The sequence below is a fragment of the Pempheris klunzingeri genome, chromosome 11 (assembly GCF_042242105.1).
Source record: "Pempheris klunzingeri isolate RE-2024b chromosome 11, fPemKlu1.hap1, whole genome shotgun sequence".
Classification (NCBI taxonomy): domain Eukaryota; kingdom Metazoa; phylum Chordata; class Actinopteri; order Acropomatiformes; family Pempheridae; genus Pempheris; species Pempheris klunzingeri.
In genome coordinates, this window is record NC_092022.1 from 25237600 (window position 1) to 25260880 (window position 23281).

The following is a 23281-nucleotide window of genomic DNA, read 5'->3' on the forward strand; positions in this document are numbered from 1 at the left end:
TCCTGTGTCTGCTGCATTCAATAGTGCTCATACTATTATGTCCTGTGTACATGAAAACAGTTTTTATGGGATTTAATCCCATTTAATCCGATGGGATTAAATGAGTGAACCACTTATTTGACCTTAGAAGCTGTTGACCTCAGTCAGCTTTACACGCAAGGCTCACAGAGGAAAACACAGGAGCACTGCATAGTTCGAATATCAGCAAAATGTTGAGCACCAAACTCGTAACATTTTAAATCATCATAATTATTAATAATGATTATAATTATTTAAATTATTAAAGTATTAAAGAGTGTGTCATCTGTTTGCAGAAGGTGTTTTTGATGCCACATAACATCTCCTTTGCAAGTAAAAGTGTGGCTTGTCATCACACTGCAGCTGGAAATGTAACGGATAGGCCGATCAAAAAGCCAAATGAATAATTTATAGCCCGTCCAACATGGCAGCCCATTTACAGTCCTGCTAAACCAGTGACACAGTGCCCTTACGCAGCTTCTTAGAGAGTAAACTGTTCTTGGTATGAACAGTCAATCAATCAATCAATCAATCAGCTCATAACAGCAATTAAGAGAGAGACACAACGATTCAGGAATTCAACATGAAGGATTCAAGAATCCCCACATGAGCAGCATCAGATGTTATATTATGCAGCAGTGAAACAGTAACAGTAAACAGTACAAGCAGTCTGGTTTACATGGTCACCAGGGCTGATTCTGTTGTTGTTGAATGAACAGGTGCTTTTTTCCACTTGTATCTCATTTGAATGTGCAGAGAGGGAGCACCGTATACGGCGCATGTGTTCAGAGGTGACTAATGTACTGAGTCACAAGTCTGGAACTCTAATTGAAATGATTCCAGGAAGAATAACATGTGGCATATGGAGTCAGGTTAACGTGACCAGGTGGAATATTATCCAGGCCAGCCACAGTTTATAGCTTCTCCATGGTGACAGCACATGTGCTAATCACAAAAACATGCAGGAGTGGCTGCCTGTGAAGTCCTGAGATGATCTGTTAAACATTAAGACACACAATTCACTTGAGGTTTTAGTGAAAAAGTTGGTGAGGCTCATTATCTTAATGATCCAGTGACTTTGTCTGTTTTCACACATCCTGCGGTCCTTTGTTCGCTCCTGAATGATTTACCATTACAGCACTGTGATTCATTTGGCCTCTACTCAGCCTTTTTCCTTGATTCTGTGATGTTTCGTCACTGTTGGGTAAGAGTACCCTAGAAACTCACCTGGGACGTCAGCGTGGCGTTCCGGCTGTGGTCCGGTTTCACTCCGTCCTCGGTGTAAAACCTTGTCAAACCCACCGGGAGTGTTTCACAAGCATTTCAGGCGTGGAGCACTTTGCCTGGGGGATACGTTGACTTGCTCAGATTTTTATTGATTTGGTCATTTTATTGTGTTTTTCATCCTTCTAACATCCAAACAAGCTACGTTTTGTATTTTGTCTGTTTTAAATCTGTGTATTTACTGCTTTGTTGTGCCGTAGCTACAGACAGCAGCTAAAGTGAAAGCCAGCGTTGAAAATAGAATTGGCAAATATCTTTAGCGGAGACGAGTGCCGAGCCTCTTCTGGGATGCGCCGCCGTGCTCCCGGTGGGTTTTAAAGCATCGACTACAGTGGGCGCGATCAGTTCCAGCAGCCAGAATGTGACACAGACGCCCCCGGTGGGTGTTAGCCTTTAGAGGTTTTATTTTCTTAGGGCTTTTCTGTTTTCTGTGAGTTTAAATTTCTGCGGATGGGGAGATCTTTGTCTGTTTAGTACTATAACCACCACCAATGAAGGTCTTTATCAGACAACATACAGTCTCAGACTATCGTGCTGGCAGAAAATGAGTAAACAAAACATTTCAACAGATATGGTTTGCTGAGTCTGGTATGTACTAGGTCTGTACACCTTACAGTATATAAAATTAAATTACAGTCCAAAGCAACCTCCAATAAGTGTATTTAACAAAAACTAGATGTCACCAATGATTCTTGAACTGGATGTAAGCTGCAGCAGGGGAGAGGAGATACAACATCAGTTAGGCAGCCGCGTTCTGGACTGTCTGCAGTTGTCTGATGGCAGATGTAGAGACTCTGGTGAGGAGGGAGTAACAGAAGTCTAGACAGGAGATGACAAATGCCTGGATGAGCATATGGTCCACCTCCCTATTGAGTAAGGGGCACGTTCCTGCAATGTACCGGAGGAATGTACAGGAACAGGCCTTTGGTGGGATGTTTTGCTGAGCCCAGACAGTCCATCATTCAGGCTCACACCCTCGTTCCTTGCTATCCATTTTGGCACCACCACAATATTTTCACTGTGGATGGACAGGTTTTGTCATGGATACCCATTCCTCTGAAGGAATTATATTATATAGTATCTGATGGCTGCCCAAAGCAGGTGCTAAACAGGTGGAGCCGTCTTGCTTTCTGCTGAGAGCTGAGCATATTTGACTACCGTTATGGGCTGTCTTCTTTCTATTTGAAATTGCAGCTGCCGCAACACAAATGCAAACGCCACCATCTCTGTTAAGAAAAAACACTGTAAATCCAGCGATTGTAAAATATGAAGTTGCTCATTTAATTTTATATTTTAATGAATGTGAGGATATTCTATTTGAAATCACCTTTCTTGAAACTAATATTAAGCCACAACATCCAAGGAAGCCCTGTTGGTGTGTGTGTGTGTGCCCTTGTATTACGCACTTAATGGGGTCAGGGAGGACACCCACAGTATGGGGCCCACAGTGTTTTGTGGGGCCATTTGGATGAACACTCAATACTCAACAATTCACTTTGAAGGACCACAAAGTGAATTGATAAAGTAGCCCAATATCAAATTGAATTTAAAATTGAATGGAATTGTAGGCTAATAGTTATGAAATGAAGAAATAAAATGGATTGATGCACCAAAATTTCTATTAACAAGATTAGATTAGTGAAGTCCGTAGATGATGTGCAGTTCAAATACTATATTCATCCCTCAAGGGGCAATAAACACAAAATACAATCCAAAAATATGAAATATGAATATGACAAATATGTTAGAATGTCATACACAAGAGTTAATAACAGTGGCCAATCCATAGCTGTCCGGAGCTATAGCTGAAATAGAAGATCAAAATCTAAGTGCATTTGTCATTCTGAGGAAAACTGATCCCTCAAATTCCACCAGCACCTCTGGTGTGCTTCTGAAACACACTGCTGCACTTTCGGAAGAATTTGAAGCATTGTACCGTGGCTGTTCACATGTCTAATGGCTTCTGGAATTAAACCAGACTTCCTTCTATTTATTTTACATCCCAGCAATCTGAAACGCATTCCTGATGGCAGCAGCTTAAAGTAGTCATAGAGGACATGTGTGGGCAGTGATCGTTTTTGATGCTTTTTTAAGGTCTTGTTTACTATTAAGCTGTACGAGGGATGTTTGCGTCAATAATTAAAGAGCTGAGGTTAACAACACCTCGCAATCAGTTGTTATCCTTTTGACAAAGGGATGTAATCCAGCATAACACCATGAATGAAATATTAAAATAATTTCAATTAAATGCAAATGTGCAAAGAGTGAATGACAGCAGTTCAGCCGTGTGTTGGTTGAAACAAAGGAGAAAACTACAAAAATGGCAGAATCAAAGTTGGCTACCAACAAGATGGCCATGTGATTGTAGGGACAGAGGAGAAGTGCAATGATGGAGAAGTTAAAGGCTACAGTTCTTTAGACGATTGGTCCAGCACTTTCTGTGGACATGCCAACATTTGATTTTGAGAAAACTGAGCAAGAGTCACAAAGTTTGACATTTTCAGAGCAGAAGAACTTTGGAGCAAAGATCCCGGTGACTTAGGAGATAACAATGATAAAGAATTTTGACTCTAAGCCAAGATATTTTCCCTAAACCCCTAAAGAGAACCTCTAGGGGTATTGGACGACCTGGGAATGAGAACCCCAAGCCCGTAGTAATGTTCTAGATGGTCAGCGGCTCCTCAAAATGTGTCCATGAAATATAAAACTTTAAAACTTAAATTAAAACCAAATGCATCATTAGAAAGGTTTTGACCTGAGGAGTAACATATATCAGGTTGAAGATTCTACATGGCTTTGAAACACTGACCTTAGAACTTTGTTCTCTGTGGATGTTTGAAGGCTTATAATTCAGCAACTTTTACAGAGAGCTCACATGAGTCTGTGAAAATATCAGTGTCTCCTCCTCGTGCTTCTAAAGTCATTTGCAAATGTCCACTACGCCTGAATGAAACCAGCCACTCAGAGCAGGAGGAGTCTAACACAGTGTCAATCACTGCTTGTGCACAGCCCCCTTCCTCCATTGCTGTCACTCAGTCAAGCTTGGTATCTTCAACGAAGGCTTTGGAGGAACATTGCAAACACAGTGGCTGAGAAACAACCACCAGAAATGACAAATCATGTTACTTCAGCCCTGAGACGTATAGTTTGTGTTTTGTTCACTCCGTTCACACATGGGAAAAGGACACGCCGTGAAGCCTCATTCATTTAAAAGAGGTTCACTTGTTAGGTGCCTCCATCATCTGCTTCAGAAAAATCTGCTTTTGGATTGTGGCAAGAGTGATTCATCTTGCTTCTTTGTCATACAGTACTGATCAGACAGGATGCACAGATCGTTAGCAACAATCAGGGTCATAAAAAGATATATACAGTATATAGTGAACTAGTAATCACGCTGTATGTAGGTGATTCGTTTATTTATGGTATCTCAGTCAAGAATTTCTCAGAATCTGTGGGCCTTCACATTAACCATATTGTTGAGTTATCAAGGACACTTTCAGCGTGCTTTTGTCCTCAGAGCTCTGACAGTGAAAGGAAAGTACTACTACTGACGTGGGCAGTAACTGTGCTGATATATATAGATATATAGTTCTATATATTTCACAAACAGCACAGCAATAACTGCACGTGGGTGAGCGTATTCTTGGAAAGCAAGAATATAAACATAAAATATTTGCTGGTTGGACACATATTTGTAATATGTCATAAACAAGCATAATCTGGAGGAAAAAAAGTTTCTTCCAAAAAGTAACTGAGAATAGATTTACCAAATTGATTGGTGATGCAGCACCAGGCTTTGGAATCACAATCTGACCACATATGGTCAAATCAAATAAAAAATTCTCATATTAAGCGAATTTCTCCAAAATGCTTTCTGAGATCTCAGACATTAACATGTCTGGATACTCAGACAAACCTTTTGGAGAAAACTCTGACACTTGTCATTTAACATCTTATTTGTTTTTATTTTTGGAAGCAACATGTAATTTTGACTTCAGTAGATGTATTGACTTGTGCAGAATTCAAATTTAAGTTTTGGTACCTGAAATGATTAATATTGAATTAGAAAACCATACTCTCAGTAATACGTGGAGATTTCAGTTGGTCATTAGTAGCATGTCGCCACCCGCACCTCTTCGGCGCCACAGCTCTGAATGGCAGACGTTATATGCCATAAAACTAATTCATGAGAATCCTTGGTCGTTAGGGTGGGGGTTGGGAGTGTGTGTGTGTGGGGGGGTGGTTGTTGGTGACTGCTGGTTTTCGCCATGTGAAACTGAGCTCAGAAGTGTGTGTGATGTTTCATTGGCCCACACATGCTGCCCAGCAACAGACAAGGCGACTAACTGAATCACGGGTGGACCATCTGGGGAGCTGAATGTGTCATGCTGTGCCAAGCTGCAGAAAAATAACTCATCACCGCGCTGCCCTCAGAGGAAGACAGAAGGCAGAGGAAAGCAGCAGCAGCCATGCCAACGAGGTTCACAATGCCTCATTATTATGTTGAGAGCATGGGACGACTATCACCACCTGCCCTTTCATTGTCTACCTGCTGCCTATTTTTGTGTCAAAGTTGAGTCCAATTTATTTGGCTTTGCAGTTGCATCATAAATCTCCCAGCAGTCAAAACTGGCTCCACCACAGAGGCAGAGTGGAGAAGAGCTATTTCTGATTGGCTGGCAGGTGCCATTTACAATGGTGTAAAAGAACATCTCATGCATATTTCCAGTTAACAGTTTAATCATTCTTCAAAGCTGATGGGAAACCTCATTCCCAGTAGGTGTGTGACTCCGACAAGGCTGCCCCTTGTCACCAGTTCTGTTTGCGATATTCATGGTCAGGAGCTCATGGGGCTAAAATGGGTTCCCTCCACACGGTGTGCGGACATACGGTGACGAGCTTGGACATCCAGAGGGAGCTTGGAGTAGAGCAAGTGTCTTATATTTACATTTCTTGGCAGTATTGGGCAGTAACATGTGTTTACAATTAGTTTAATATCTTATTTCCTGGTTGTTGATTGAAATTAAGTGACTAACAGAATAACAATACGCCGATAAAAGAGTTGTTAAGATGGTGATGTCATGTATGCCAGCGTATTTATGGCACATGAACCATCAGCAGACATTTCTTGCACTTGTTACCATAAATGTATATGTTGAACTTATGCATGAACTTGATGGTGACATTACTGAGTTGTCAAAGTTACTTTGTCTAAATGCTGCTTCAGGGGCTTTTCTGGCAGGAATACTTCTGGTGATACAATGTTGTCATTGTGAAGAATTTCTTTGGCATGAAAATGATCAAACTGAACAAGAGAGGAAAAACATGTCCATCAGTAGCCTCGGTCCAATCATTACTGCTGGAAGCCAAGCATGAGTGTGCGTCTGCGTGTGCAGTCACAGTGTGTGATTCAGCCAGACATGCCTGGCATACCGGCTGTGTCTCTTCTCTGCGTGATGGGATATTTTGTCATCCTGCAGTCTGGATCCCTGTTCTGTGTTGCCTCAGAGTGATGGAGTCTCGCTGCAGTCCAGATTGACATGACTCACAGCCCAGCAGGCTGCCTCTTCCCTGACCAGTTTGTCTGCTGTGGTGTCATCTCCCACTGACTAACGGCACTTAGAGAGGATGGATGGTCAGAGAGAATCACAGAACTACTCTCATCACCTGACTGCAGAGCTGTATCCACTGCTGCAGCCTCTGTCCACTCAGTTCAACTGCAATGCACTCTTACAGTCAGGTAACATGGGGGGAAAAAACAAAATACTGCATTATGACTTACTGCTCATTTCCAGTAACACTGCAGTCTTTTACATTACTGCAGACGGTTTTAGCTTTAATGAAATATTTGGTAAGTGCTTCATGTGTTTTGGATATTTAAAAATATTATCCAAATTAATTCCTGCAAATAGAGAGCCCATTTGCAGTGGCAATTGTGGCAAATCAAGTTTTACCTCATGTGTCAGCAGCAAAGCAGGAAAGGCAGCGCAAAGTGAACTTAAGACAAATACTTTTTATTTCTTTGACAATGTGGAAATGTAGTGTTTTCACATTACAGAGAATTTTGTTAATTGTTAAGGAGATTGAGGTGAAGGTGATGTAACTCCTTTTCAACTTTTTCAAACAGATCGAACATATGTAGAGCATTTCCATGAAACTGTAATATCATGGAAACAATGTGATCAGTATATTTAGACAAAGACAGTAAATTATCTATTTGGTCTTTAGTGGCTCGACTGATGTTGGCGAAGAACAGAACAAAGATGAGACAGTCGCATACATAACATCAGCATCAAGACAATATATGGTAAATCATTTCTTAAAATCAAAAACAGAAGTGGACCCACGCAAGTGCCCTGTTTCCTGTCATAAAATCTGTCATACACAATACACACTGTGTTCTGTCAGTCTTAACCCAGGCAACAGGAAAGGGTGAAAAACCATAACAGTCAGGCTTAGCAATAAGAGGAATGGCCGATGGCATGAAATGCTGCAGTAAAATCCTAGAGAATAGCCCCAATTAGTTTCCTGTTTTAACCGTTGATCAGCCATGCGTATTAATACAGTGCTAGAAAGTTGCCCTGGTCAGTTAGCATGCTATGGTTTTCAAAGTTAAACTTATTACCATACTGCCATATTCTGAGGTGAATTTATTTTGAGATATTCATAGCTGGATTCCCAAAATGCTGTGAGTGATCCATCCATCCATCCAGAGACAGACAACCGCTCATACCTACGGGCAATTTAAAGTCACCAATTAACCTGCATGTCTTTGAACTGTGGTAGGAAGCTGGAGAACATACAAACTCCACACAGAAAGACCCCAGCAGGTTTGAACCTGGAACCTCTTTGCTGTATTAAACGCCCACCTGCTTTGGGTGATATGAAAAGAATGCCACAGCAGGACATCATAGCTGTTACCTTTGATGCCATTTGATACAGCATGCGTCGTATCACATTTGCACCTGTTGCGATGCTTCGTGTTGGGTAGAGGCAGGTCAGTGTGTATTAGCTAATGATCAGTGGCAACGATTGTTAAGAAGGTACCATGGTGTATTTTCTATTGAACACGTAGGCGACTGGCTGACTATTCAACCAATATTAATTTAATCATCAATTCATTTTTGGATGGCTTTCAAGTGCAAAGACGTCACATTAACTGTTTGTTTTGGACGCGTGTGGTTTTCCTGTGCCACGTGAAAATGGTGCGGAAGAATGATAAGGTATAATTAGTTCCACTCTAACAGGTGGAACAAAACTAACAGGAGAGTGAAAGAGATGCCAATCCAGCACCGTCTGTACACACCTACACAGTCGTGACTGTGCAGCCAGACTGAACACAGTGAGGCCACCAGGTGCTGCCAACGCCTCCTACAGTCAGCTGCCTGTGGGCGGATCCATTTTGTCTAATGTAGTTTCTTGATTGTTACTGTTTGGTTTCAGAAGTGAAGCTGTGGATAATAAGAGTTTTAGATTAACAGTAATATGATCAATTTAGCTTTATGTAAATAAATGACACATCCCAGGCGGGACTGGTTAATGAGCCATGATTTTGCTTCATCTCCACATGAGCCTGGTTCCAGACTTTTCAACCACCACCAAATCACTGTCAAATAGGTCTGGTGCTCATTGATGGCTGTATACCAATTTTTTTGAAAAAGGAGCTGAGGCTGATGAAATCATTAGTTCTGCTAGTTCATTAGTTCTGACTGGCCTCTCTCATCTCAATCCTACCACCCTCTGTTTTAAAACCTAATAAACTATATTTGTCATTCATTGGTCATTTGCCATTTTACACATCTTTAAGCAGTTAAACATGTTCTTATACTTAGTCTTTTTGGACTTTATTGGTCTACTGCTTCTAGATATGATCAGTTTTTCAGTAGAAGAATGTGGTTAATCTAGGGGTGTCAATAATAATAATAATAATAATAACAGAATGTAGTAATGTTAGGCCCTTCAGTTTGTTGAATTCTAAATAATATACGCTAAGCAACTCTCCAGCTGCCTTCACAATCACATGTCATTGTTGGTTTACTGTGATCAGACCACTTTATCAAGTCGTGTCTAGCCTCTGACAATGTCAAATGATTGCTTCACGCTATCAGTGCAGTAATAGATGTCAAAGCCCCACCAGCTGTTTTATCCCTTGATGCATTCCTTTGATGAAGACATTGGCTGAACTGAATAAGCCTACCGATGAGCTGTTTTGGTGCTGACGGGGTTTGGTAAGGGTTCTATCCGATGCTATATTCATATCCCTCAGCTATGGTCCTTAAAAAGGAAAAAATGTTCCCCTTTGTTCCCAGAGTCTAGATCCTCTTTTCAAGTGTGCCCCTTAAGTCCAGGGCTCTTTGCCCTCTTACTGCAGCTCTTGGTTCAGATAATCTGTCAGACTTGTTATTCAAACCATCTCTGCTCAAGGCCCACCACATCACCTGGCGCTTTATGCCTCCAACATTTTGGCTTCTCAAAGATGCATCACGATCTACCCCACACCTTTTGTAAGAGGTAGATGTGTTTGGACCTTTATTGGGTTCCAAAATATCTCGAAATTGTGCCTTTTTGCCTTTGAACAAGGCTGTGAAGACTCTTTGCCTGCAAACATCCCCTCTGTCCAAACTATTCAGGTACTGAAATTACACCACCACTAGTGTTAAATTCCCCTCTGACTCAAAGTGTAAAACACAATTATGTGGAATCACTGAATAGTGTTCTAAGTGATCTAGACAGATCAGGCACCATCTGTCAGGCACATTTTTCAATTTTAAATGTATTGTTCAGAATGAAATTTATTACTGCTATGATTCCTCTCTCTGCCCTCCTCCTGGCTACTGGAGCAAACCAATATCTGGTGTTGCCTGACTTTGAATTGTACTATTGGTCTTTCACACTTTAGACCTCTAACCAAACGGTTTGATCCTAAAGTGGCTGTTTCGTGGCGCACACTGAGAGAAAGCATGGTGCAGCTCATGGCAACTATCAAGGTGCTTGGTGTACCATGGCAGCATCCTCTGCCCACACGCTCACTTCATGAGTTGATTTTATTAAGGCCTCCTGTAAAACACTCCCATCAGACTGAATATGGAGAGGGGATGTCCCAGAACTGGAGCATAACTTTGACTGGGCCATGGTATGGAAAATCCTGAACCTACCTGAACCCTCTCAAACATCTCATAAGAGTTATCAGTGATGCCTCCTGCCTCTTGTGCCTGGAAACCTCCTCACACTGTAACTATCAGACAGTGGCTCTAACTTTTCTTGCAAGCTTGTATAAATGGGGCGAAGAAGTGAATTTGAATACACTGCTCGCAGCAGCTGAAGCATCGGACGGGTCTCATGTGATTCTTTTTGCTGTCATGATCTGCCGCTGTGTGTTTTATCTACATTCACTGTAGTTATCCTTCAATGATTCACAGTCCTACAGGCCCTAGAGAGTCGGTGGGGTTTGATTCTATTCTATTTGAATCATTATTCTAATAATTTTCCCCATCTCTTTTCCCTGACCTGCCCTCAGTGGCTGTATCTCATCTGTACTGTTTATATTGTTAAGCAAAAAGGAAAAGAAGAAAAAAAAAACATTTGAAAAAAAGAAAAAATGTTCTCAACTCAACACTGTTTTCACTTTAAGCACATCAGTACAGTTTGGTTCTCTTGATAGATAAATTATGGACAAATGATCGTAGATGACGACTGTGGGTCACAGGGAGAAGTAATAGCTGATGTGAATGGTTGCCAGACAAACGTGCAATCCATCATACTCGACACAGATCCATTGATAACAATGACTTAGGCGCACAAATGAAGTCATGTAGTATTGATTGGGTATCCGACATGCTGGTGTTTCAGTGGGTTCCTTTACAGTTGTTGATTGTTAATCAATGGTTCTCCTCCCCTGATCACTCACAGCCCACTCTCTCACTTCCACTTATTAACACTTGATCATCACAGGCGAAACTGCTGCATTAATCAACATGAGAGGATGTACTGATGTACTTTGCGTCACTGATAGTATAGATGCAGATTATTGCTGTGGTTTTGTGTGCGAGTTTCATCCATTCAGCGTCTATACCACATATCCTTAAGGGGTGTGGAGGGGCTGGAGCCAATCCCAGCTGGCATTGGACAAGAACCGGTTTACACCCTAGACTGGTTGTCGGTCAATCACACCCATGGAAAAAATGTAAGGTCGCCAATTAACCTAACCTGCATGTCTTTGGACTGAGCTGGAGCCAATCTCATCTGACTTCAGGTGAGAGGAACAACCTGGACTGGTCACCAGCCAATCACAGGGCCAACATATAGAGACAGACAAACACTCACTCTCACACCTACAGGTAATTTTAGAGTCATCAATTAACCTAACGTGCATGTCTTTCGATTGCCGAAGCTGGAGTACCCGGAGAGAACCCACACTAGCATGGGGAGAACATGCAAAGGTTCAAACCGGGATTTGAACCTGGAACCTTCTTGCTGTGAGGCAACAGTGGTAAACACTGCATCGACTTTAATTATCTGAAGCTGACTATAATAGCAAATTCAGTATAAAGTCTATTTCCACAACTTCAGCTCCATCATTACAACAAGTCCATCATACAAGCAAAGCAGAGGATAGGCTGGGGAAATGCTGGGAACAGGGCAGGGCTAACAAAGGTGACACAGGGCAGGTGACAGAAAAAGAACAGACACACACACACTAAACACACAGAGATGAACTGGGAGGCCAAGGAAAAACAGGCTCAGTGCAAATTTGGAATCAAGTACACAAATGTGTGCTGTCTTGAGCTAACTGTCTTGAGAGCACTGACTCTTGAGATAACAGCTATCGTCCCAAACAGAGGAAGTTATCATGTTAGCCAACCCTAACCCTCACCCTTGCTCTGAGTATAAACCGACCAGTTGGGAGTGAGAATGCGTTTAAACTGTTCCATAAAGAGTTATGGTGTCCAGACAGATGATGGTACAGTTGCTTGAATAATCTCTGTTACCTTGGTGACTGACTAGCTTTAGAGAGCCTTCTCTGTTCAGTGCCATAAATAATTAAACCGCATTCAAAATCACATTGTAAATAACTAATCCATCCTTGTAAGATAACTGCACTCCAGAGAATGTGGTTCACTCCATTTGATTACTTAAGGGTGGTACATTTTGAACAAGTAGCAATCAAGATTTTTTTTTCAAAAAATTCCGATTTTATTAACTGCCTTTACAGCATTTCCTATAGGTCCTTGACCTTTACAGGTTGATAAAATGGCTCAGTATGAGCGAGGTGAGAGGGCCTGTTTAGTCCAAAGCAAGACAGAGAGGACTGAAGGCTGTGCTCAGCAGAGATTACAAAAATGAATTAGAGGGCATTTATGAGCTTGGTGGTTATGGACAAAAGTTTCAATGCCTTTATGTTGGGAGCTGTATTTTTTTGTATGTTCACAAAGTAACAGCAATGTGCTATATTTGTTTCAGAGAGACTGATGAAAGAAATGCTCAGTGAAAGATTTCAATGAGGCACAGAAGCTAGCCTAGACCTAACAGAATGACCTTGCCTCTGTTGTGACTGAGCAGCGCTGGCACCAGCTACGGTAGTTTACCAACTGACCCTGCCAGTTTGACAAGTCACCAAGGTTTTTGCTGGCTTCACTTGGCTGACACTGACTGACCCTGACAGGACTACACTGGTGACTTTTCCCATAAAATTCACACAAATTACTAGAGTTTTCTCACCTGACAAGAATATAGTTGTGCAGAACCAAATTAAACTTCTGAGATACTACAATTGTCCTGTTGACTTCTAAGTGACGTGGTCAGCGTGTCCTGCTAGGATGTGATGTTCTGTCTTAGCTAGCCCTGGCACCATCGGATAATCCGCAATTGATTTGCCATTGTTATTGTTTCAAAACAAAAAAAGAATGGAAAACAATGTCAGTTTTAGGTTCTTTAGGTAATTTGCTTTACCACTGCTTCTTTATGGATTGATCAATCGATTTTCTCTTCTGAAAGAATCAGAAAATGTAATCATCAATGTAATGAATGTTTAATTTTGTCCTCAAAATAGACTTTTGTGTCGTTTTCTAATCATGGAATTTCATATATTGAGTCAAAATACAGAAGATACAGTTTACATTACACACCCAGATGCATGATCCGTGACCTTATTTTGGTAATATTTAGAAGCCAAGTAGCTAAGTGACTCTGGGATGGGTGGGGTCTACACTCTACACACACAATAGAGATAAACAGCTGATGCTGGGGTTGGACTGGGAACACAATATCAGGCTTTTTAGAACACTGTCTAGCTGCAATAACACCACTTAGTGTTGTGCAGTTATATCTGCAGGCACCGTTGTGAATCCACTGATCAGGTCTTAGACTTTAACATTATGATCAATAGGGGATGAGACACACACATTTACACATGAGGCCCACTATTGTACTAATTGTGCTTAAATGATTATTCAAATCTCCAGACACACCACCAGAATTGGTCAAAATCTAAAGTCATTAATGTTCTGTGTTCCTCTACACATCCAAAAAACATCACACACATACAGTCCAGGTTCAGTGAAACAGTTTGGAGTAAAGCAGCCGTCCTCCTGATAAATCCTGAGCTCAGTCAGAGCTGTCTAAAAGAAATAATCCCCTCAGGGTTTCCTCTGTCCTGTCCAACTACAGATAGATCAATAGACACAGTCTGTGCATCAGAGAGGATTAATGAAGAAAAATGAACTTTCAATCTTTTTTCCATAAATTCTATGCTGTGAACAGATTGTAGACAGATTGTTTAGGCAGTGGATTATTTTTATTTGAAACCAAAAATGAAAAAAAAAAAATGGAAAAATAGATTCATTTTTCCTTTTTGGCTTTAAGAATCAAAAAAACAAAAGCAGAGGGAATCATTTCGGTGTTTGAAAATTTGTTTCGTCTTTTTCCTCAAAAACTAAAGAATGAACAAAGGCAGGCAGGCGACACAGATGTAACTGTAAATATATCAAATTAAAAGCAGAGAGGAATCGAATAGGAATTGTACTCTATAATGTTATGCAAGCACTGGATTTATACCAGGGTATAAGATTAAGACTATATCCCATATATTTATAAATGCACAGAGGAAGGAGCCTCATAGTATTTAAAAGGGGCAGCTTGTTAAGGACACGAGGTAGGTGTGGACCCAAATGCAGGGTTACAAAGACGTTTTTTTAATAAAAGAAGAATAAACCAATGAAGCACTGGCAAGTAAAAAACCCAAAATCACCACAAGGGGAAAAACGTAACAAAGGCTATCCAATAAAACAAAAATCACAGCGAGGGGAAAAACAGCTAGGGCAGGTGAAGCGTGGCAGGAAGCCGGAGACCGAGCGGTAGCATTCACAAGAAACATGTCGGAATAGTCTGACACAGGAGTCAAAGGGAGGCCAGCTTAAAAAAGGGGAGTCTTAATGGGGGTGATTAGGATCAGGTGTGTCCTGCTGCTACTGAGGAGGTCGGCTCTGCACCTGCCACACTCCAGCACTGCAACACAAAAACAGAACACAAAAGTAGGAAAACCATGACATAGCTGACTTACACCAAGGGTTTGGTTAATGTAATGTATGAAAATATTGTGACATGTGAAAAGGGTCCCTGCTGATGAACCTACAGTAAATCTGTAGCTCCTATTGGTCTTATGGAGCTTCATAGTGAATTTTTACGGTGGCCAACAAGGGCAAACACTTTAAAACTCCCCAAAACATTTCCATTAGGAGAAGCGTGCTACAGCCAGTTCAAGAACATGTACTACAATTCAGAGCAAATACAATAAAAATGTGCTGCAAATAACAAAAAACAAGCTGCAGAAAGCCACACACTGCAAATACAGCAATGATGCAAAGGCAAAGCACACAAAGCCTGAACGTAAATGCAACAGAAAAATGCTGCAACTCAGGCAAAGCGCTCCAGGTGCCGGCATGGGTGCCCTAGCAGGAACAGCTGGATTTTTGACCCGAGAGCGAGGCGAGGCGAGGCGAGGCGAGGCGAGGAGAGAGCATTCATGTTTGAGGCGGAAAGAAAAGTAGAGTAAACATAAAAAATGTCTGTGTTCTTTGTAGCTTTAGCTTTTTAGCTCACGTTGTTTACAAGTACCTGCTGTACTTGGTGCTGATTTTAGCCACGAGCTTCAGGTTTTTTCTGATTTATCTGTTTGATCTGACTGTTGTGGGAATATCAGTGTGTTCCCAAGTCTCAGCAATGACATACAATGGGAGTACAATGTTTTCATATCCAATGAAAATAAGACCCAGACATTATTGAACCAGAATATTCCTTTAAGCTGCCATTGACTCATTTGTTGACTTTCTGTCCACCCAGTGACCTCTGCTGCACACAGGGCGCTGATGATCAAGTCTATAACACTGACTGAGTGCAGAGGGTGGGTGGTCAGAGTGTGTGTGTGTGTGTGTTTTTAGAGAAAGTGTATGCCAAACAATGTTACTGTGTGAGCTCTTGGTTGTGTGTGAAACATGCTTCATCCCTGCAGCACACAAAAATGTTGCCAACCAGAGTTTCGATCCCCTAACCTCCCAACTGCTGCCCAGGGCTGTTTGATTTCAGCTGTTCTCACCCACCACAGCAACCATATGCTTTCATTTATGTATGTATTCATTCACCTATGTCGTATAGTACAGACAGCTTCTGTAGATAAGGCTAGCTCCTCCAATACTACAGGCTGTGCTCCTTGGAGGTAGTTATTCTAATTATTGCTAGTTAGGGACATTATAAAAAAAGCTTGAAGATGAATTCTTTGAATGGATTCTGACTACAAACACTCTCCCTCTGTATTCAGCTCTATTCAGAAAGTCCCCAAATCTCTTAAAATACAGTCAGAAGTCTTTGTGTCTGGAAGATAATTATAGGTCTTCTTGGTGGACTTGCAAGACGAAGATTTAAAAAACAAAAACAGCAGCGGGTGAGATTCCCCGACACCTAACACCTAACACGGGTCAGACCCAAAACCTGCACTCCCCATAATGCAACTCTATAATATTTTTTGTTGTCGTCTAGTCCAGCACCAAGCAGCAGTCGTTGTGAACTACCATATTACATTTGTGTTCGTCATGACCAGTGGCTTGAGGAAGGAAGCTGCTTTGATGTTTGGTGCAAATTCAAAAATCAGCCTTTACTTGGAAAAAGGGTTTGGTACACAGGTGATCACTGTGGAGAACAAAGGCTGGAACACAAAGAACAAACAAGAGCCTGGAACACTAAACACATTTCACACAAAGGTACAAAGACAAAGTGGCACAGAGAGGTGGAAACACACAGACTAAATACACTGGGAAGCGGAGGGTAATGGGGCACAGGCGAAACTAATCAGGCAATCACACAGACAGGAAACACACAAGGGCAGGAAGTGAAGTAACTGAAACGAGAGAAGAGTATGACAAAGTAAAACAGGAAATGATGAAAGGATAAAAAAAAAAAACAGAGTAAGAGGCAGGACGAGACGTCACACATATGATATTGTTGAACTCATCTTTAAAATCAACAGGTCAAAATTAATGCAGCTGAAAGAGAAGGTGTTTCTCTTCTCCTGGCATCTACTCTACCCACAATGCAACCTGCTGACAGTTCAGTCGGAGATATGGGTTTGTTATGTTAGGAGCCAGCTAAAGTCTCCTGGAGCTCTGCTCACATCCACAACTTCTTTCTAACACATTGCTTTCCTTTTCTAGCGTCAGCCCCAACAGATGCTGACTCAAGAGACATCACTTGAGAACTCCCCAACATCTGGAAGGATGTGGCTTCCTAATTTGACTTTTTGAATTTAGAATACCTCTACAGCGTGGTATTGTTTCCTGTACTGGATCTGCATCTCTATCTTCACTTAATTATATTTATAAACCACTAACTCTAGACCATTTACTCAGCCAACCCCAGCACCATCCAGGCTTCTTCCCCCTTTACCAAGAATAGTATTATTGTTATTAGTTTTAATTTACATATTTATTTTTTGACCACAGTCACTAACAAAGATGGCAGTGATTAGTAAATCCAAGTCTCACTGTCTGAAACTTGTGTCTGATGTCACAAACCACTTTATCAATGTCTTTCTCCAGTAATCTGAGTAGAAAACAAGAATAACAGCATCAGTTCTGTGTCTGTTTCACGGCACGGTTCACCCAGCGTCTCTCATCCTCATGTGGCTATGGTGGCTTATAGTCCACCCACACATGTAGCATCGTCCTACTGATGAGCTCAAACCATCGAACGCAGGAAAAAGTTCTTCGCTGGTGGCTAGATTTAGTACAGCACAGTGCCCTAACAACAGTTAGGAATCAGAGGGTTAGTTTTTCTGTCAGGCCTGCCAACACAGCACTGACTGCTCCCACAGGGACACGTGCAATGACCAGCCTCAGCCCGGGGACACGAGGGAGGGGGAGCACTGCTCTGCAAACCACAATCACAAGAGCAACGAGGCCTTGTTATTCCAGATGTTGCTGTCTGTAGCAAATTCCAGCATTTTACTGTAGAGAAAGTTCTGGATGATGTGAGTCTCAGATGGACTGGGCAGATAAACTGTGCTGTAGTGGTTAAAGGACAGGAGTTGAGGGAAAGCTCCCCAAAAACCACTGTTGATTAGTTTAATTACAATTTTAGTTGATCACATCATCTTCTGAAAAGGAGATCATTTGTGTCGTAGTTTTCATTTTCAAATGTTGCTTTTTATTTAGTTTCACCTCCTTTCTTTAGGTTAGAGGACAATTAAAGGATAGTTTTTGTAAACAAAATAAGGATAAGTGAAAAACTTGAGGAGATAATTTGTTTTTCATTCACATTAAAGCCACAATTTGTGGAATTTGAAAAAAATCTGATTGCTGGAAATAACAAATAAACCACTTCATTTTTCACCAGATTGTTCAAAAAAAACAACTGACACCTCAGAATAATTTGAAAAATGATGATCTCATAAAGTCCTACACATACTGGATTTAAAATACCGAAACATCGGATCTATGTCATCCAAAATGTAAATGATCTAATATCAGACCACCATATTGATTTATTGTGAAGCCTGGCTGTGTCATGAAGAATATATTAGCCTGATGTTATTCATATTAATACTCACACTCCTCCAGACTCCAGACGAGGAGGTGGAATTACAGCCATTTTCAACTCAAGCTGACTAATCAGCCTTGACCTAAACTAAATAATTAGTCATTTGACCGCCTTGTTCTTAGTCTTGCTCACCAGACCTGGAAAACTTTACAGCCAACGCATATTTTGTTATATTGTTATATTGTAAGGTCCTCCTGGCCCATACTCTGAATTTCTATCTGTAGAATACAGTAATTATAGTGGGTGTCTTTAAGATTCATGCAGATGTTGTTAATGACAGACTTAGCGCTGCGTTCATCTCATTGTTGGACTCAATTGGCTTCTGTCACAGTGTAAATGAACCAACTTGCTGTTTCAACCACATCCTCAACCTGTTCTGTTCTGATATCTCCTCAAAACCCTGTTTTATCAGACCATTACCTGATAACATTTGAATTCTTACTACTGGACTACATACATGTCTTTAGTCCTCTCTTCCATCAGCATTTAATTCAATGCCATGTCTTAAAACAGCAGAGGATTTTAGTTTCCACATGCTAACGATGAATCCGTCATGCACACCAAAGTTAGACATGGAGCTCTACAAGGCTCTGTTCATGGACCAATATTATTCACCTGCAATATGCTTCCTTCAGGTAATATCAGCCAGAAACACCCCATTAATTTTCACTGCGATGCAGATAATACCCAATTAAAGCTAACGATAAAGCCAGTTGAATCCAATCAGTTGACTAAACTCCAAATCTGCCTTAAGGACATAAAGTCCTGAATGACCAGCAATTTTCTGCTGTTTAACTCAAACTGAAGTTACTGCGCTTGACCTTATAAACTCATTTTGTAATGACGTTAGTCTGGCCTCCAGCACCACCATAAGGAATTCAGGAGTTATGTTTGATCAAGACATGTCCTTTAACTCCAGCACGTTTCCAGGACTCCCAGGACTGTGTAATTCTTGTATTTTCCTGGTGTTCTTTAATTAGAACAAAAAGCTCCTGCGTGGGATTGAAAATCACTGAGTGATTAGAAAGAGCAGACCTCTGGACTGGGTTCAGCATGCATGTATGTAAATAAGAGGGAATATGGCACAGAAAATGATTTGCATAAGGACGTAAATGTGTAGTTTTGAAAGACTCCCTCCTCTGAAGGCTTATCAAAGACATGTGTGTGCAGAGTACTGTACGATGATGAGAAATGGTGATTTAGTGAAAAGGCCAAACTTCTTTTATACAACATAGGTGTGACTAATGTGCAGATGTCAGCAGCTTGAGCACTGTCCAACTCTGATGCTCCCTCTCCAGTACTCCCATCCATCCATCTACCCATGCCTTTTGGGGGTGTTAGGCCTCACAGTCTCTCAGCCAATTGTCCTTGTCCGGGTCACCACCATGCTGGATGCCAATCTGTCACTGCCAGCTGTAACGCCCCTTCCCCACGCCTCTCTTTGCCCCCCTAAAAAGCATTTGGCATGGATTCTTCCTGTGTCTGCTGTAGCAAAACCCTGCTGCTCTCACTTAATTAAGTAGCAGGAAAGCCCTGTGCGGTGGTGGCATGGTGAGAAACGTGGAGGAATGAGGGGAGACAGAGAGGGAAAAAAAGAGAAAACCCTGTACGATTTATAACTTCCATTTGCATAATGGGATTAATAGGACCTCTGTGTGTATTCAGCGGTGTGGGTGAGTAGGAATCGGGGGGGGTCGGGGCAGGGGGAATATAGATCAAGGCAGAGCGAGACGAGCGCAAGAATACACCTGCTTGACTAGCCAGTGACAGGAACGGCCGGATCACCCCCCTGCTGTGATGTTTTGATAACATGGCCTCTAGGGGGAGGGGGGCAGGGAGGCAAGGATCCCTGCCGCGGTGAGCAGACCTCCTCCTTTAACCCCAAGTGTGCTGTGACAGTTGGACCAAATTGTACATCTCATTTATTTCCCCTGGAGGAACTGGAGGCATGCGTGCTGCTCTCCTCTGAGGCTGCGCTCAGATGGCCTGCAGTCTGGCAGACGGTAAACAATGCCGGGCTGAGCACATTATCCTATACAAACTGTGCACTCGCCCTTTTACACACAAAAGACATCCTGGTACCACTTTACAGAAAAGGCTTCCTCTATGAAGCTTTTTAAAGTTGTAACTAGTCGCTTCATCGGTGAATAATGAGCATTTTCTAAAACTTTATAGATTAGTTATAAGCTATTAATAAGATCAGCTTTCGTGTTGCCAGGTTGTTAAAACGCCCTTTGACTTGTTAGATCATTTGAACACTTACAGATGAGTCCATTCATCCATTTATTTACAACTATGAACACTATGCAGACTTTATTCAGTGTTTTCTACAAATACACTGGAATAAAATGTTTTTCACCTTTCAACTTTATTGATCAAACTCTTCCAAACATATCACAATGAAACTTAAACCACAATGAACCTTTGCAGACTGTGTATTCAGGCTTTAACAAAACTGGGGGTATTGAACAATTATTCGTCCATCTTTATGGGCGACAATGTATAAATGTTTTTCCTCTATTCTGACTTTTTTAAAACCCAGTACGTAGAGAAGACAAGTACTGAATGGGTAATCTTTCCCTTTGCCACAAACTGGCCTTGCACATTTGAGGAAGGTGACAAAATACAGAAATGACTATGGAGCATTGTTGTTACACCAAATAAGAAATATTTCAGGTTTTTAGGTTATAAGGGCTTCATGTGTACAAATACAGGGTGATGCTGCTTGTGGTTGACCCCAGAGAGGTGGAACTCCCAGTTAGGTATTTTATGGACAAACTGTTACAAACTCTATTAACAGCAATCGTCAGCAGCTCATTTGGTGTTTGGGAGGTGAAGTGCTGCATAGAGAGCGGCAATCACACATACAAAGCAGATAAGATCCCAGTGTATTTACTCCCAGAGACCTCAAAGATAAGAAATGTTTCCTTTAACAGACGTGGGAAACTTGTCATCAGTTTAAACTCAATTCTCATAAATGGGTGTCTTGTTAGAAAGTGCTACCGATACGCCGCACCACATTTAACCCTGAACAAAAATTAGAAGTCAGAAACTTTACTAGCCTTAACATAACCACTGTTCAAACACGATTTACAACACATATTCTTTGGGAGCTCATCTCAAGTTCACACAACTACTGCAGTCAACAAAACTATTTGAAACTATTTCTTATTTACATCCATCATAAATTCTGTTTTTCATCTTTTAATATTTTATCTTTTGGTGCTGCGATGCCTCTATCAGAGGTGAAGAGCAGTAAATAACATTTAAATAGTTATTTATGAAATTTGTGAAATGCATCTAATTAAAGCCAAACTATCATAACATAAAGTTTGTTTCAGACCACTCTGCATTTCCAAGACTCCTCTATCGACATATTTTCTTCATTCCTTTTCTCTCATCGTTTCTTTTCTTTGGAGGCGTTAAAATGTTGAAATCAGGCCAACTTGCTATCACAGGTGGGCCGTAAAATCTCTCCTCCAGTGAAGGCTTTCTGCTCCGGTGCAGCCCAGACCACTGTTAACATAAGGGCACAGCTCCACGACCAGCTGCTGGAGCAGAACACACCCCTAACCCTCAGTGGTACAGTACAAACTGAGCCTCCACAACCACATTCACTGTGAATGTTCACATGTCCAGCACTTTCGGTGACATGCAGGAAACTGAACTAGTGTTTAACAGGAGGTGGTCAAGCTTTTTCAGTTTGATATTGTGGCAAATATTATATTAAATCAGCTACTTGTTTGGAACTCGCACTTCTTAACCTCCTCCCTAAAATGGTCATTATTTTCATTACATCACTTTGCTCGACTTTAGATATGACTCACTCCAGCTTCGCCTGGATGAAGCTTCATCGTATAGCATTCAAATGAAATACAACTTTAATCTCTGCATTAGTGCTGTAAAAAAGTGAATGAATATATGTTTATACTGACACTGAGTATAGTGGCACTGCATCGGCATGCACTGCTTCCAGGAAATAGCCACTGCCTTGTGTACCCGTTGTGTAGCTGTCCTTAACCAGTGCAGTTGGTTAACTGACAAACTTCCCCCTTTAGGAATAGTGGGAACTACCTCAGTTTGATGGGTCGATCAATTCAATAGTTCCAATATCTCTTTGTTTTGGACTTTGTTTGGATCTGCAGACATCACAGCTTCAATTCTTATAATGCCATCTACTTCCTGTCACAGTGTAGGTGTGAAGGGATGCTGCTGTGATGTTTTTCTTGACGACCCAGTCTTTACTCTTACGTTAGCTACAGCGAGGCAGCCAGTATACCATTATACTGCTGTCTGGGTCACTGAACACTGTGAACATTGTACTGTGCACCAGAAAAGCTTTGTTATTCCAACTGTAAGCAGATGGCTTGTGTGTATGAATTTCAATGTGGTAGTGATCATGTGTACATATGAAGGTCTGTCTTCCCCATGCTGCGCTCTGTGATATGTTGTGAGCCCGGTGGGTAAAGTGGGCTTACTCTGTGTTACCAAGAGAGGGGAAACAATGAGTCCCGGGATCACACTAAAATCCCCCACGCCTCATTCAGCCTCCAGGTTGCCGGAATGCCACCCCTAATTTAATTACCTCCCCCTGTCTGACAGACCCACTGCCTGCTCTGGCTGCCATCCCTGCATTACATTAAACATGCACACTCTCACATCCACCGTCAGAGATCCATTGGGGAAAAGTGCAGGCAGCAGAGGCCAGCCTTTCAGAAATGAAACAGGCTAGCGTGAGTGTGTGCGCTCACAAACACACAAACAGTGGCACAATCCCCTCTGAGCAGGTGAGAGCTGTGCAGATGCTCTTCAGTCGGCAGGAAAAATAAGCCCTTAATTACTACCCAGTCTGTCTCTCTCTTCCTCTTTTCATCTCCCTCCCCCTTGTCCTCCA